Here is a 13,481-nt window from a genome sequence, read left to right as displayed (position 1 = left end):
ATAAGAAAGTTAAAAGCTTGGTCCACTATTATTAGTATGATTATTATACACATACATATGATCTAAATTGACAGCTGATGGTGTCCTGGCCCTCAAAGTTAATGTGACCAAAGACTATACCATTCAGTGTTTAAATCCATATCAAACCAGGTTGTTTCAAATGCCAAACCCAGGGGAATTTACATCTGAATCTATGGCATGATGGCAGTACCTGAGATGTGTCTGAAATTCCCCTGGGTTTGGCAGAGAAGCTTCACTTAGCATTTGCAAAACAGACTTACCTCCTGTTCAAGTTCTTGGTTCTTTGAATCTAACCCTATGACTGGGATCCAGTTTCCCATTTGTATACTGCCTTTCATCTAAGGATCACAGGGTGGTTTGCAATATAAAAATACAAAAATACATAACAAAATACCGTCACCACCATGCCATCCCAATCTCTGAGTGGTGCAAAATTCCAGGGGTTCTGACCAAGACACTATATTTCTGTTGATGCAGCCTAGAATAGCATCAGATTTTTTTCTGCTGCACCCCACTGTTGACTTAAGCCTGTGGTCTGCTAAGACCCTTACATCTTCTTCACATGTACTCCTGGTTATTCCTGCCGAAGTGTAGAACCTTACTTTGTCCCTACTGAAATTCATTTTGTTAGTTTGGGCCCAGTTGTCCAATCCATGAAGTTCATCTTGAATCTCGATTCTGCCTTCTTGGCACCTCCTCCCAGTTTGGTGTCATCTGCAAATCTGATGAGCATCTCCTCAATTCCTTCATTAAGGTGGTTTATAAAGATGTTGAACATCAACGGGCTCAGGACAGAACTCTGAGGCACCCCACATCACTTTTTTCCAGGATGACGAGGAACCATTAAGGAGCACTCGTTGGGTTCAGTCAGTCAACTAGCTACAAATCCACCTTGCCCAGTCCACATTTTATCATCTTCCCTGCAAGAATATCATGAGGGACTTTGTCAAAAGCATTACTGAAATTGGGGTACACTATGTCCACAGCATTCCCCTGATCCACCAAGCTTGTAATTCTATTTTAAAAAAGAAAGAAATGAGATTCATCTGGTGTCAGGGGTTCAGGAGCAGAGGCGAGGGCAAGGGAGGAAACAGAGAGCGAGGGGGAGGAGTCCGAAGAAAAGATGAGTGATGACGACGACCCGAGATCTCCGAGTCTTTCCAGTGAATCAGAAGATTCACAGAAAGGAGCGTCAGTGGCCAGAGCAAGGGGGGAGCCCAGGGGGACACCCCAGGAAGAAGGGGCCAGAGGGGGTTCAGAGGGCAACAGTTGGCAAGCGGGGCCAGCGTCCCCAACAGAGCACAGTGGAGAGGAAGGGCGTCAGGTATCGAGCTCTGGCAGCTCGCAGCAGGGGGGAGGGCATGAGTCAGGAGTGGCCACACCTCCATCGGGGAGCGAAGAAACGGTCAAGCGGAAAGTGGAAGGTTGGGCGCACGCGCCAAGTTCAAATGCACAGGAAGGCGGCGCAGTAAGCAGCCCGGAAAGGGAGCCAGGTCCTAAAGCCCGACGCAAGGAGACAGGAGGGTCCGGGGGGTCAGCGTCAGAAGAGTCCAGGAAGGAAGAGACCACGGGGGGCAGAGGGACCCAGAGAAGAACGGTCAGGCGGAAAAGGTGGAGTAAGGCGAGGGTATTAAGTTGGTGTACAAGGGGCGGAGACTCAGACGGAGCTTCGCCGGTCTAGCTTATAAGACGTAGAGCTGCACGCGGCAGCTTGGAAATGGAAACTGTAACTCAATAAAGACTTTTATAAAGTGAACGCTGGCTAGCGTGATCCTCTGTGAGCTAGGATCTGGGAGCAGCTCTGACATCTGGCATGACTTCTTTTTGAGAAACCATGCTAGGTCTTAGTAATCACAGCCTCCTTTTCTAATTGCTCACATACCGACTATTTAATTTTAGGACCTTTCCTGGTATCGATGTCGAGCTGAGCAGTGGGTAGTTGCACAGGTTTTCTTTTTTCCCTTTTTGAAGATAGGGAGATATACAATCTGAGCCCACAATGGAGGGGCTCACAGCATTAACATCCCAAAAGGTCTTGCTTCTCCCATAGTCACAGCCTTGGATTCAAGCAGAAATCAAGCATGGCTCAGTCTCTTTGGCGTCTCCCTGCTTCTAGCACACTACTTTGACCATTGTCCTTCTCACTACTAGCCAGGTGAGGGAGGGAGGGCCCAACTATCTGGCCTTTGGCACAAAGTCACTTCTTTGTTATACTAACAACCATGGTTAGTGTCCATTAACCCACCAAAAAGCTGACCTGGCTGCTTCAACAACTGAGTCCCCCAAACTCACAACAGTATTATTTATAAATGCTGAGCACACATATCAACAGAGTAGAATTCAAGTCACTGCCAAAGTTAGCTTCTTACAATAATTGCTCTAATAAACTGAGGATATTATAACATGCTTTTCGTGATCATAATCCAAAATTCTGTAAATGTGTTTTGTGGATTACTAGTCTGTGGGTTCTACTCAGTCCCATTGAAATGAATAGACCTAGGTTAGGCATGTCCATTAATTTCAATGGGTCTTCTCTGAATATGACAAATGTTGGCTAGAACATCTGCATACATTTTGATGAACTATAAGCCAAGAATGAATTACAGGCATTCTTTCATTCTAACAGCAACACAAAAGTTCCTGACAAATGCTCATTTTTAAGATATATTTCTATCAGGTATTCTAAACATGATCAGTACATGGTCTTTAGGTAACTTAATACCAATTATTCTCTTACTAACAACTCTCCAAACCCCTTTAAACCTTTGGACAACTCCCACCATATGTGGAAAACATGGTCTACCAGGTTTCCTTGACAGAAGGAAGAAGCAGTTGCCAAAACTGTAAGATCAAATCAAAGTCAATTAAGGATTCAGGATTTATGGGCAATGACCTCATAAGGTAATGATGCCTTCGGCATCATTTCTGAGATATAAATTTACTTTTGCCCATCAGTAGCAACTGCTTATTTTTGCTCAGGCCATGTGTAGTAAAGGGATTGACCACAGAGTCATGCACTTCATTACAGCACATCCCCCCTCCCACTTTGACAGCTTTTAACAAGGTTTCTGTTTGTCTCAGAGGACTACAGTTAGAGAAAGTACAATTATCTAGAGATTACCCAGAAAGACTTATAAAAGGCATTGGAGTTCAATACTTCAGTTCCAGTCCACCTAAAACTTCAGCCTCTATTTTAAGAGCATCTCAAGATGTGTGTTGTAAAACTGATGTGGCCTTTATACAAAGCAGCTCAAATCTGACACTTAAAAGGGGAGGTTTTATACGGGGCCATAAAATCACACTCGAATAAAAAATTATCTGCAGATGAATCTTGAGGGCTTTAACCGTGGGCTAACCTTGCTTACAGTATGTGGTACTCAGAGAAAGCATCCAGTCAGGCAAGGGTAGGGCTGTGGTGTGGAGGGGATTCATACAAAACAGCAATTAGATTTTGCCAACAGGAAAGCATTAAGTGCAACTGAAAATTATTGTCAGCGGTATTGCTTGCAAATCCAAACGAATGCCATTCTTCAATTTGTGCTGCATTCTGTTCCATCCTATCCACGGTCCCTCGGGTCTTCTTTACCGCAGCACATGAGCACCTTCCAGTAGTGCCTTGAGTGATGTGACTAACATCTGTCATGTATGACTCATTCTTACTCCAGGAGAGAATTGTGAACACAGCAGGGGGTTGGCTTTTGTTTAGTAGGTGTGGGTTTGTTTGCTTTGGTTGGCTTTGGGTAGGAATGCGCATGCTGCTAAGAGTTCACAGGAGCCATGGGAGACCAAAGACATTTCACCTTGCACTCGGAGCGAAAGGTGATGGAGCCTATGAAGGCTCTTGGCTTTGGCATGGGAGCTGTCCTTCAATGAAATTTTGACAGAATGAAAACACAGGTGTCCTCTTTTATGGAGAGAGCAACAGGCTTTGTTTCCCTCAAAGGCCCCTGCCACAGATGATAGTTCCCCTCCCACCTGCCTGCCTGGCTTCCCCATCAGATTCATCCCCAACAACCAGTTGCCATAGCAGCATCCTAGCAGTCTCTGAGGAGTAGCATCAAGTTATAAGTCAACATCGCTGCCAATACTATTCGTCAGTTAAACCAGTGTTGCCAGATGTACAACCATTCTCAGTTGCCTATAGGCTTTGCCTATGAAGTAGTACAACCCCCTTTTCACAAATATACAATAATCCGGGGTTGTTCTGGGGACCATACTAACTTGGGCAGCACTCTGGCAACTCCCAAAGTGCTTAAGAGGTCTCATGCGGGAGCAGGAGAGAGAAATTGTACTGGAAGGTGGTTTTCTTCTGCTTTTACTCGTATTTCCATCCCAACCTGAGAAAACAGAAGGAGTGTTCACACATTTCGTTCAAGAAGTGTACCAGCTGCTCTGTACAGTCATACAGCTGTTCCCATGTAATGTTCAACAAGTCCACTAGGGGCAACTATGGGAGTCAACCCACTAAAATGAATAGACTAAACTTCCGCATTTTCATTAATTTCAGTGGGTCTTTACTGAGTAACACTTTGTTGAATATCACCTTGTATTCATAAACTGCTGTGAGTTCAAGGAATGAGGCAGGATAGGAAATTACATAAATTAATATCAGAAACTTGAAACTGCATTACTATAGCTAAGGCAGGAGGCCATTTTTTTTCTTTCCCTCCAATAATATGGAATTGTGGAAGGATTCTCTTTTTCAAAAAAACCCCCAGAAATGTAGGTTTACTTTAACAGTCCTGCAGCTGTTCTACAACATTAGTGTTTAGTTTCCACATAGCACTGATATTTTTCAAAGGGAATAATGTCTAACATATATACTTCAACTGTATTGGGGCTTTTCTTCTTAGACATTTCTTAAGCCATTACTACAGAACCCTGTGGATTATCACAATATTGTGAATTCTAAGAACTGAGTTGACATACCAGTCGATTAATAAGGAGGCGACAACATTACTTTGGTCTTCTGGTAACCACTCATGCCCTGTGGAATTTATGAATCCGAAGGTATTTTTGTTTTCAGCCAGCCACGGGTGTCCGCTGTTAATATTGGTCCAGCACCTTCTCCAGTTCATATCCAGTGTGACATTTTTTATATATACAAGCAAATCTCCTTTGGCCCCAAGGATATCGAATCTGAAGTTGTTCTGACAACATCCATCAACTCTGTTAGTTTTAATGGGAGCTGAGGTGTGTATGGGGGGGGGGGGGAGAGGTGGCCAGTAAAGAGGTGCTACAATAATAATAACCAACTTTCAAAGGCGAGAAACAGCTTGATATGTAGCCAGAGAAGTGCCAGTGTTCATCATTTTTGACAAAGAGGAATTTCACTAAGAACAGCAAGTTTTGCTTTCCTTAATATCCACTGAGACTCCAAAAGAGAGGGGAGGAATACATAACATGGGGAGTATCCAGTTCTTATGCTTTAACTCAGCTTAAGCCCTTAGTTGGACTCATGGAAAACAATCTTCCCATAACATATTTCACCAAGATTCCTAAGGTGTCTTAGTCTATCTTGTGCACCCAAATCCAAATTTTTGTTTGTTGCTTTGTTTAAAAATAGAAATAGAAACCATACTTCTAAAGCACATTCAAGGCACATCACTTTCCCCAAAGAATTCTGGGACAACTGACATCAGTCAGGCACATTTGCTGTATTCTTTTTGGTGCCTGCTTTAAAAAAAAAAAAAAAAGTTTAAGCAAGCCTAACTAGACAGATAGATGTTGATGTGTTTTAATGTCTTTTAAATATGTTTAAAATGTTTTAATTACTTGTTTTTAACTAGTCTTTTATTGATAGTTTTATTCGTTCTTACAAATTGCTTGGAGGCTTTATTACAATTGAGTAGTATATAAATCTTGCTAGCTAAAGCAATTTTCAATAGCAACTAATGTCAGTGTAAAATTAAAATATTAAACCAGTCCACAAATACAGCAGCACACACAAAGTCTGGAAATTCCTGGGTGTGAGGGGAAAAGAGAATTCTGTTTTATCAATTATTTTCTCACTTAATCTGATCTATTAGAAATATAACTGAAACGTAACACAACATGTATTGAGAGTTTATGCCTCACATTTTTTACACCAGCTGTTTTTATTTCACTTTAAATCAGCAAAGCTTTTACACCAAGCCTTTGGAACTGACCATCCCGAGCAGCAATACCGTTAGCCCTGACCACATGTTTTCTATTTGGTGTTTCTGAGGTAAAATCCCCTCATGAGAGTGGGAGAAATGAAAACGTGACTTGCAGGAAATATAAAAATCTGTCTCCCCTTCACCCCAGACTTAAAAGAGGGCATGGATTCATGAGGATATAAAGCAAAAGAAGCCAATACTTTTGTATTTTATTTTTTTAAAGCAAAATGTGGTAGAGTGAGTTTCTAAAAGTTTAGTAAGTCACGAATGATCGGTCAATCAGTTGTGTTGAAGACAGTGGAACCTGCATTCTCTGGAAGGCCTCATAAAAACTTGCAGTCCAACTTGCATTAGAAAGGCTATTTGCCTTGACACATTTAATAAGATTTTATCATGACAGTATTCCTAGTAGTGCAGAAGCTCAGTGACAGTTACATTTTCTTTGGGGGCCCTTCTGGCCAACGCTCCTTCCCCATGAGGGCAAAGCTACTTAGTACTTTACTAGTCATTCCTAGTCACATCCACCAACATCCTTAACTCTGTGTAATAAAAAGGAACAGGAAAGGAAATGTGGCTGGAGGATAATCTTGCTGTGAGTGGGATAGCTCTGCTTTGCGGTGGCCCAGAAACTGTAGCTGGTGGGGGAAAAATACAGCTGCTTGATTGCTCACTGGGATGGACCATCAACATCATGTGGCACCCCTGTTGAGAAAATGGCACAGGCTGCCAGTTACCTACTAGGCTAAGTTCAAGGAGTTGGTACTACTGTACAAAGTCCTATATAGCTTGAGACAAGGATATGTAAAAGGTTGCCTCATCCTTAATAACAGATCATCACCAGTCTGGAAAAAAGTGACAAGTGGGGTGCTGCGGGGTTCTGTCCTGGGCCTATGGTTGTTCAACATCTTTATAAATGACTTGGATGAAGGACTTGAGGGGATGCTCGTCAAATTTGCAGATGACACCAAACTGGGAGGGGTAGCTAATGCTGCAGAAGGCATTCAGAATTCAAGATGACCTTAACAGATTGAAGAACTGGGCCAAAACTAACAAAATGAATTTTAAATAGGGACAAATGTTAGGTTCTACACTTAGGCAGAAAGCAGCAGCTGCACAAATATAAGATGGGGGACACCTGGCTTACTAGTAGTACATGTGAAAAGGATCTGGGGAGTCTTAGTAGACCACAAGCTTAACAAAACCACTAATTCTATTCTAGGCTGCATCAAGGGAAGTCATAGTCCTGGTCTATTCTGCTTTGGTCAGAACACATCTAGAGTACAGTGTCCAGTTCTGGGCGCCACAATTTAAGAATGATATTGACAAGCTGGGATGTGTACAGAAGACGGTGAGCAAGATGATCAAAGGTCTGGAAACCAAACCATATGAGGAATGGTTGAAGGAGTGGGGTATGTTTAGCCTGGAAAAGAGGAGACTGAGACGAGATGTGATAACCATCTTCAAATATCTCAAGGGCTGTCACATGAAAGAAGGAGCAAGCTTCTTTCCTTCTGCTCTGGAAGCTAGAACCTGAACCAGTGGCTTTAAGCTACAAGAAAGGAGAATCGAAACTAAATATTAGGAAGAACTTTCTGACACTAAGAGCTGTTCGACAATGGAACAGACTCCTTTGGAAGGAGTTGAACTCTCCTTCCTTGAGCAGAGTTTAGAGGGCCATCTGTCATGGATGCCTTAGTTGGAATTCTTGCATTGCAGGAGTTTGGACTTCTCCCCTGACCGCATTTCAGGAAAGCTTCAAGTGGACTGTAAAAACTTCAAAAGTCAACAGAAAGTAGGACAATAAAGTTTAGTTTCTTCATGAACCAGAGCCATTAGTGTCGTGGCACCAGTAATTTGGAAGGCTTATTGAAATCAGACTGGCACATATCATTCTGATATTATTGTCACCTGCTGAAAACTGTTTTGCTTCCAAAAAGGGGGGGGGGAGAAAATAGTTTTGCTTCACCAAGTGTTTTTAGTTAATTAATTGGATCCAGTCCTCGTCTTTTGTTCTGTAGTTTAGCATTTTACGATTGTTTCATGATTTTATTGTACACCCCACTGTGTTTTTATAAGTTGGAGGTTGTAATTATTCTTACAAATATATTAAAAATAAAAACCCTCAGCTTCCCATTAGGAGGCTTCTCTACAATGAAGAGTTCTTCCATTCACCCAAACGCTTCAAGTTTGTTTCTTGAAGCAGCAAACTACCATGGTACTTATGACTTGAAAGATACATATTCATATAAACCAATCAAGAATGTCCCTTGAGGGCGCCAGTCCTCCCATTAGGCAGAGGAAAGAAGCAGGCAACTGATTTTCAGTGTCCTAGAAAGGCAGCACTTTAATTCATTATAACTGTATTTTTACTTCTGGGGAAAGGATCTTGAAGATTTTCTGCTTCAAGTGCCAAAATAGCTGGACTGGTATTGGGTAGTTACAGGTAGATAGCCGTGTTGGTCTGCCGTAGTCGAAACAAAATAATAATAAAAAATTCTTCCAGCAGCACCTTAGAGACCAACTACGTTTGTTATTGGTATGAGCTTTCATGTGTGTGCATGCACACAAAAGCTCATACCAAGAACAAACTTAGGTGCTACTGGAAGGAATTTTTCAATATGGTATTGGTATGGTCTTTGACTTGTGGGGAGCAATCTGCTGTTTCTGCATTCAGCAGCAAAATATTTTCGACCAGTCCTGTTGAAGAAGTCCTCCAGTGTGTCTCTCTCAGGGAGTAGAGTATTTTATTGTACTTAACAAAACATTTTCATCACAGACAGCACTTCCAGTTTGTCACTATTTTCAATTCAATTGCTTACCAGCAAATTCAAGTTGTTTGGGAGCTCTTCCACAAGAAACCTGCTTCCATAAAAGATCCAACTTTTGCAACATGGAAAATGATGGAGAAAGGTGGGACAATGCTTGGTGCCATTTTTAACTCCCCACAAACAAATCAGAAAGGCTGCTCACATAATAGCCAATGTCACCTAGCATCCTTGCTGACGAATGCTCAATAAACAGGCCTGGAAGCCCCCACAGTATGTCACTGAGAGCACGATCCTATGCATGTTTACTAAGAAGTAAGTAACTGAGTGGCACTTACTTCAGGTTACTTGCATTTAGAATTGCAGCCAAGTCCCTGAGGGGGGAAAAATCATCTTAGCCAGTGCTTGGAAGGTCCCTGTACTGTGTTACTGCCTAGAATGATGTCTGAACTGACTCATTCCACGGCAGAAAGTGATCCATTGACATTTGGATGTCATTGATGGAACCTGATGAAAAGCATCAAGTGAGGAAGAACTGTTATCCTACTCTTCGTCATTAAGTAAAACAAAATGAGGAAAGCTGTCATTCCAGTGAGTCCCATCTAGAAAATCACCCCAATCAGTCTGTCTCACTGTTTTGTGAGTGGTGCCAAAAGTAGATTGATGGATGATTTTGTTTATAAAATTATAAAAAGATTTACTTGATTTAGACTCCTTATGTCTGAACCGGGTCAAAAACTTTAGCCTTTTTTTTAAAAAATTATTCATTCAGTTCTCTGTGTTTCAGTAATGGGAAGAAGCTCTTGGTTCTTTTCCGAATCCTGGAGTTGACAGATCAGTCAAAAGCCATACTTTTCAAGCCATGTACCTCAGAAGACTCCATGACCTTCAAAAGGCTGCAAGGGAAAAGAAGGAATGCAGGGCACTATTCCACGTTCAGCGACAGAAGCAAAGAAGTCATCCTGGTTGGCTTATCTTTGGTAGTTTGGGTAGAAGATGACAGACATGCTCATCGGACTTTTGGAAGTTGCTGTGCATTTGGACATCATAAAGTGCTCTTACAATGTCAGCGCCATGTGGTAAAACTATTTGAATGTGCCATTGCATGGTGAAAAACTGCTCTGATGCTCACTGGGCTACTGGGTTTGCTTTAGAATGATGATAAATACCAGCTTCCTCTAAGAGATTTGAACAATTTATTCCCCCATGAGGAACTGAATGGTAAAGTCATCCAGTGCTGTGTATATCATATAACACATCAGGCCTGTCTAGGCTTCAAGTTCTGATATGGTTCTGCTGAAATGGAGTAAAACAAGCATCTTGAGATTTCACTCGTAACCACAAGTGTTATTTCTGATTTTTTCAATTTCATAGCCCAAGAACAGAAGATCAACTACAGTCTATTCTTATCTCTAGCCTCAAGCTATCCCTTGAGCTCCATGGCGGAGCAGTGATTAGACCCTGGCCGTAATATCCTGTCAACTGCACCACAATACAGTGGAATTTGCATTCAGCCAAGCGGTGCTACGATTGCACAGCCCTGGATTGCAAGCTTGCCCATAGCTACATGTCGTTAAATCCAGGAATAAAACTTGTTCTGCCTTCAGGGAAACAACTATCTCAACGAATAACTTGCTGCTCAATTTATCAGCCTACCCAAACACAGAAGACCAGGTTGAACATACTGGGATTTAGACATGTGTTCTCAAGGAGTTTTGAACTCCAAAACTTGCACTTGGATCACTAATCCACCCACTCCAATTTACATGCATTGTGTAGGATTTTTACATTCCAGTTATAGCAATTGCAGGCCTTCCAAACAATTGCATTGCCAAAGAAATCCACATTGGTTTGTAAAGTAATTTCCATGTTTTATTCTTTTTTAACGTTGCATTTGCAATGGCTTGGAACTGTATAATGTATAGGGAAAACATCCTCATACTGGGGTCATTAGAAAGCTTTAAATATTTTTTTAACATATCTGGGTCAAATATTATGATCTAAATCTCCAGTGAGTATCGGAATATAGGGAAGTCAAGAATTTACAGCGGATATTAGTGTTTACTCTACATCACTGTTTATTTTGGGTGAATGTCTGCAAACATATATCCAATAGAACAACTCAATATGAACTCAAAAAGGTGATCCTAGAGCTTTAATGGACCCTTTGGTTAAAAAAAATATGCAATATACAGACTTAATACAAATAATGCTGATTCCACAGGATGTAAGCCCAGTGGCCTCATATATAAGAAAAATGGGAAACTGTCTTATATTGAGTCTATCTAGTTCAGCATTTCCTATGCTGAGTGACAATGGCTCTGGAGGGGTTTTTCAGATAGGTGTCTCTCCCAGCCCTTTGAAGCAAGAGATTTTTCCAGTCTGTATCTGGAAGCCAGGGAATTAAGGTGGAACATTCCACATGCAAAACAGCTGCTTTCCCACTGAACCAGAGTCCTTTCTTGCTATAATGGTCCCTCATACCAAGAGTAAAGGAAGCTGCTGGTTCATCTAACTCTGGAAGGTCTTTCCCAGACCTCCGTGAAAATGCCAGTGATTGCCCTTCTGCCACAAAGCTGTGTCCCTTCCCTAATTGTCTATGGGGCCCCCCCAGATGTCCTTTTTATTGCACATTCATGGTGATTTGTGTTCATGATGCTGTTGGGGCAGGGACATGTGATCCCTCTTTTGATGTCACTTGTGCCTGCAAAAGGTTTGGGGTGGTCACACTGCTTCTCTTCTGATCAGTGCATATCCCGTAACGTCCTGCTGAAATCCCATAACTTTTCATACCACAAATGTTCTGGCTTATTTTCGCCCTGCTTTTGTTGCACTATAGCCTCTCTGGACATCAATAATGTGGTAGCATCGGGGAAGCATCATGGAGCAAACTAAAGCAGAACAAAATCTGCCCCATCCACTATTATTGTGTCGAGAATATGCTGCGGAATACAGCCCAGAAGAGCCCTGCACAAAAACTTAACAGTGAAAGAAGGGAAGGCAGATGAGATTGGGCAGAATGGCTAGGTAGAAAGAATTCACCAAAGGGGTTCAAGTGAGATTCTTCATTGAAATCAGTGACTGCTTATTTTGAGTCATGCCAAAGGTGCTTAAGGTCATTGCCTGGTACAGAGTTGTTGGACTTTGGGTCTCCAAATGTTGCTAGACTACAACTTACATCATCCCCAGCTGGTAATCTAACTCCTCAGAGATGAAGGGAGTTGTAGTCCAAAAACATTTGGGGACCAAAGGTTGAACAACTCTGGCCTAGCAAAGCCAGTTTGCTTGGTTGACAATCCACTTGCAACCACTAAATTCCTTTGCTCAAACTGAGCAGGGAAGAAAAGAAATTGAAAAGCATAACCACTCATTATTTTTCAGAGATCTATGGCAAAACCAGAGTGGAAGCTTCCCAGATCACACACAAGGAAGTTTAAAGAGAAACTTAGCATTGAAGATAGTAAAATAAATAAACAAAATCGCAAGGCATGTCAGAAAATAAGAAAATATACTGAGGACAAGGTGGCATTACTGGCTGCTAAACTTTGCGGTCAGCAAATATCTCAAATTTTCTGGAGGGTTAGCTACAAGGGGAAAAAACAAGATCAGTTCTCATGTAGTGTTTGTACAATTGCCTTCCATATTTGTGAACCAAAATCATGACTCACTAACCATATTACAAAGAATAATGTTTACAACTTACCTCGAACATAACACATGGAAGATGCATTGACTTCAGTAGACCATACTTGTATATAATGGCTGGGATCAAAGGTGCTACTTTGAGTGGGCTCAAAGCCTTGGCATTTACCAGAAGGATGTTTGGTTTTTCTGTCCTCCTTATATAGCAGACCACCATGATATGCTGCAGACTTTTTTGGGAACTCTCCTTGGTTTGAAAAGTAATTTGCCATGTAGAATGGAGAAATACTGATTGAAAAACACATGGTTGTAGGAAAGTAGTTGTGCAGTTCTTTTGGATCTAGGCCAATGTTTTTAGGGTATTAGATTTCTGCTCCCTTCCTCCTAGCAAGCTTTGAATTGCATTCATTTCCTATTGTGTAGCAGAAGTGGAACTTTGATTTCAAAAGGAGTGCACAGTCTACATTCTGTTTCCATTATCGGATGCTATCAGTGTTTCCCATAATTTTATGAAACAAAGGGGTAAGCATCTGCAAATGGCCCTACATCAATTGATGTCATTTTGTTTCCCACCAGAGAGTGTGAAATGCACGAGGGCACATCTTAAATTGTTTATTGTGGCATTATCTCTGGCTATATCAGAGTGCCTGTATGCAATGAAGTTCTAAAGAGCTGGAATGCATGGGAACCAAGAATCAAAGAGAGTGAAGATATGGGCGGCAACACAGCTTATCTAGAAGATATATCCCACAGTCAAAAAGGTACAGTTCTTCTGGACATATTTCTATTTCCCAAGTAAACATTAACTATAACAACCATTGTGACATAGTTTCCTATATACATAGAAACGTAAGGCTGTCATCATAATGCAGTTTGTGTGGCTGCCAATAGGGGTCTACGGAAATGCCAGCAT

The 13,481-nt window shown here is 41.6% G+C and overlaps 1 long non-coding RNA gene across 1 annotated transcript in view; it reads left to right on the top strand.

Annotated features, from left to right (window-relative positions):
- The window catches only part of LOC310686181, a 42,197-nt gene extending 28,918 nt beyond the window's left edge, over nt 1-13,279 (top strand). Inside the window, exon 3 of the long non-coding RNA XR_014515748.1 lies at nt 13,145-13,279. This is a non-coding gene — a long non-coding RNA (uncharacterized lncRNA). The remainder of the gene's footprint in view (nt 1-13,144) is intronic.
- The last annotated feature ends 202 nt before the right edge of the window (nt 13,280-13,481 follow it).

This window comes from Podarcis liolepis, assembly GCF_965112155.1.
Source record: "Podarcis liolepis genome assembly, chromosome: 9".
In the NCBI taxonomy this organism is placed as follows: Eukaryota; Metazoa; Chordata; class Lepidosauria; order Squamata; family Lacertidae; genus Podarcis; species Podarcis liolepis.
This window is presented reverse-complemented; position numbering and strand designations above follow the sequence as displayed.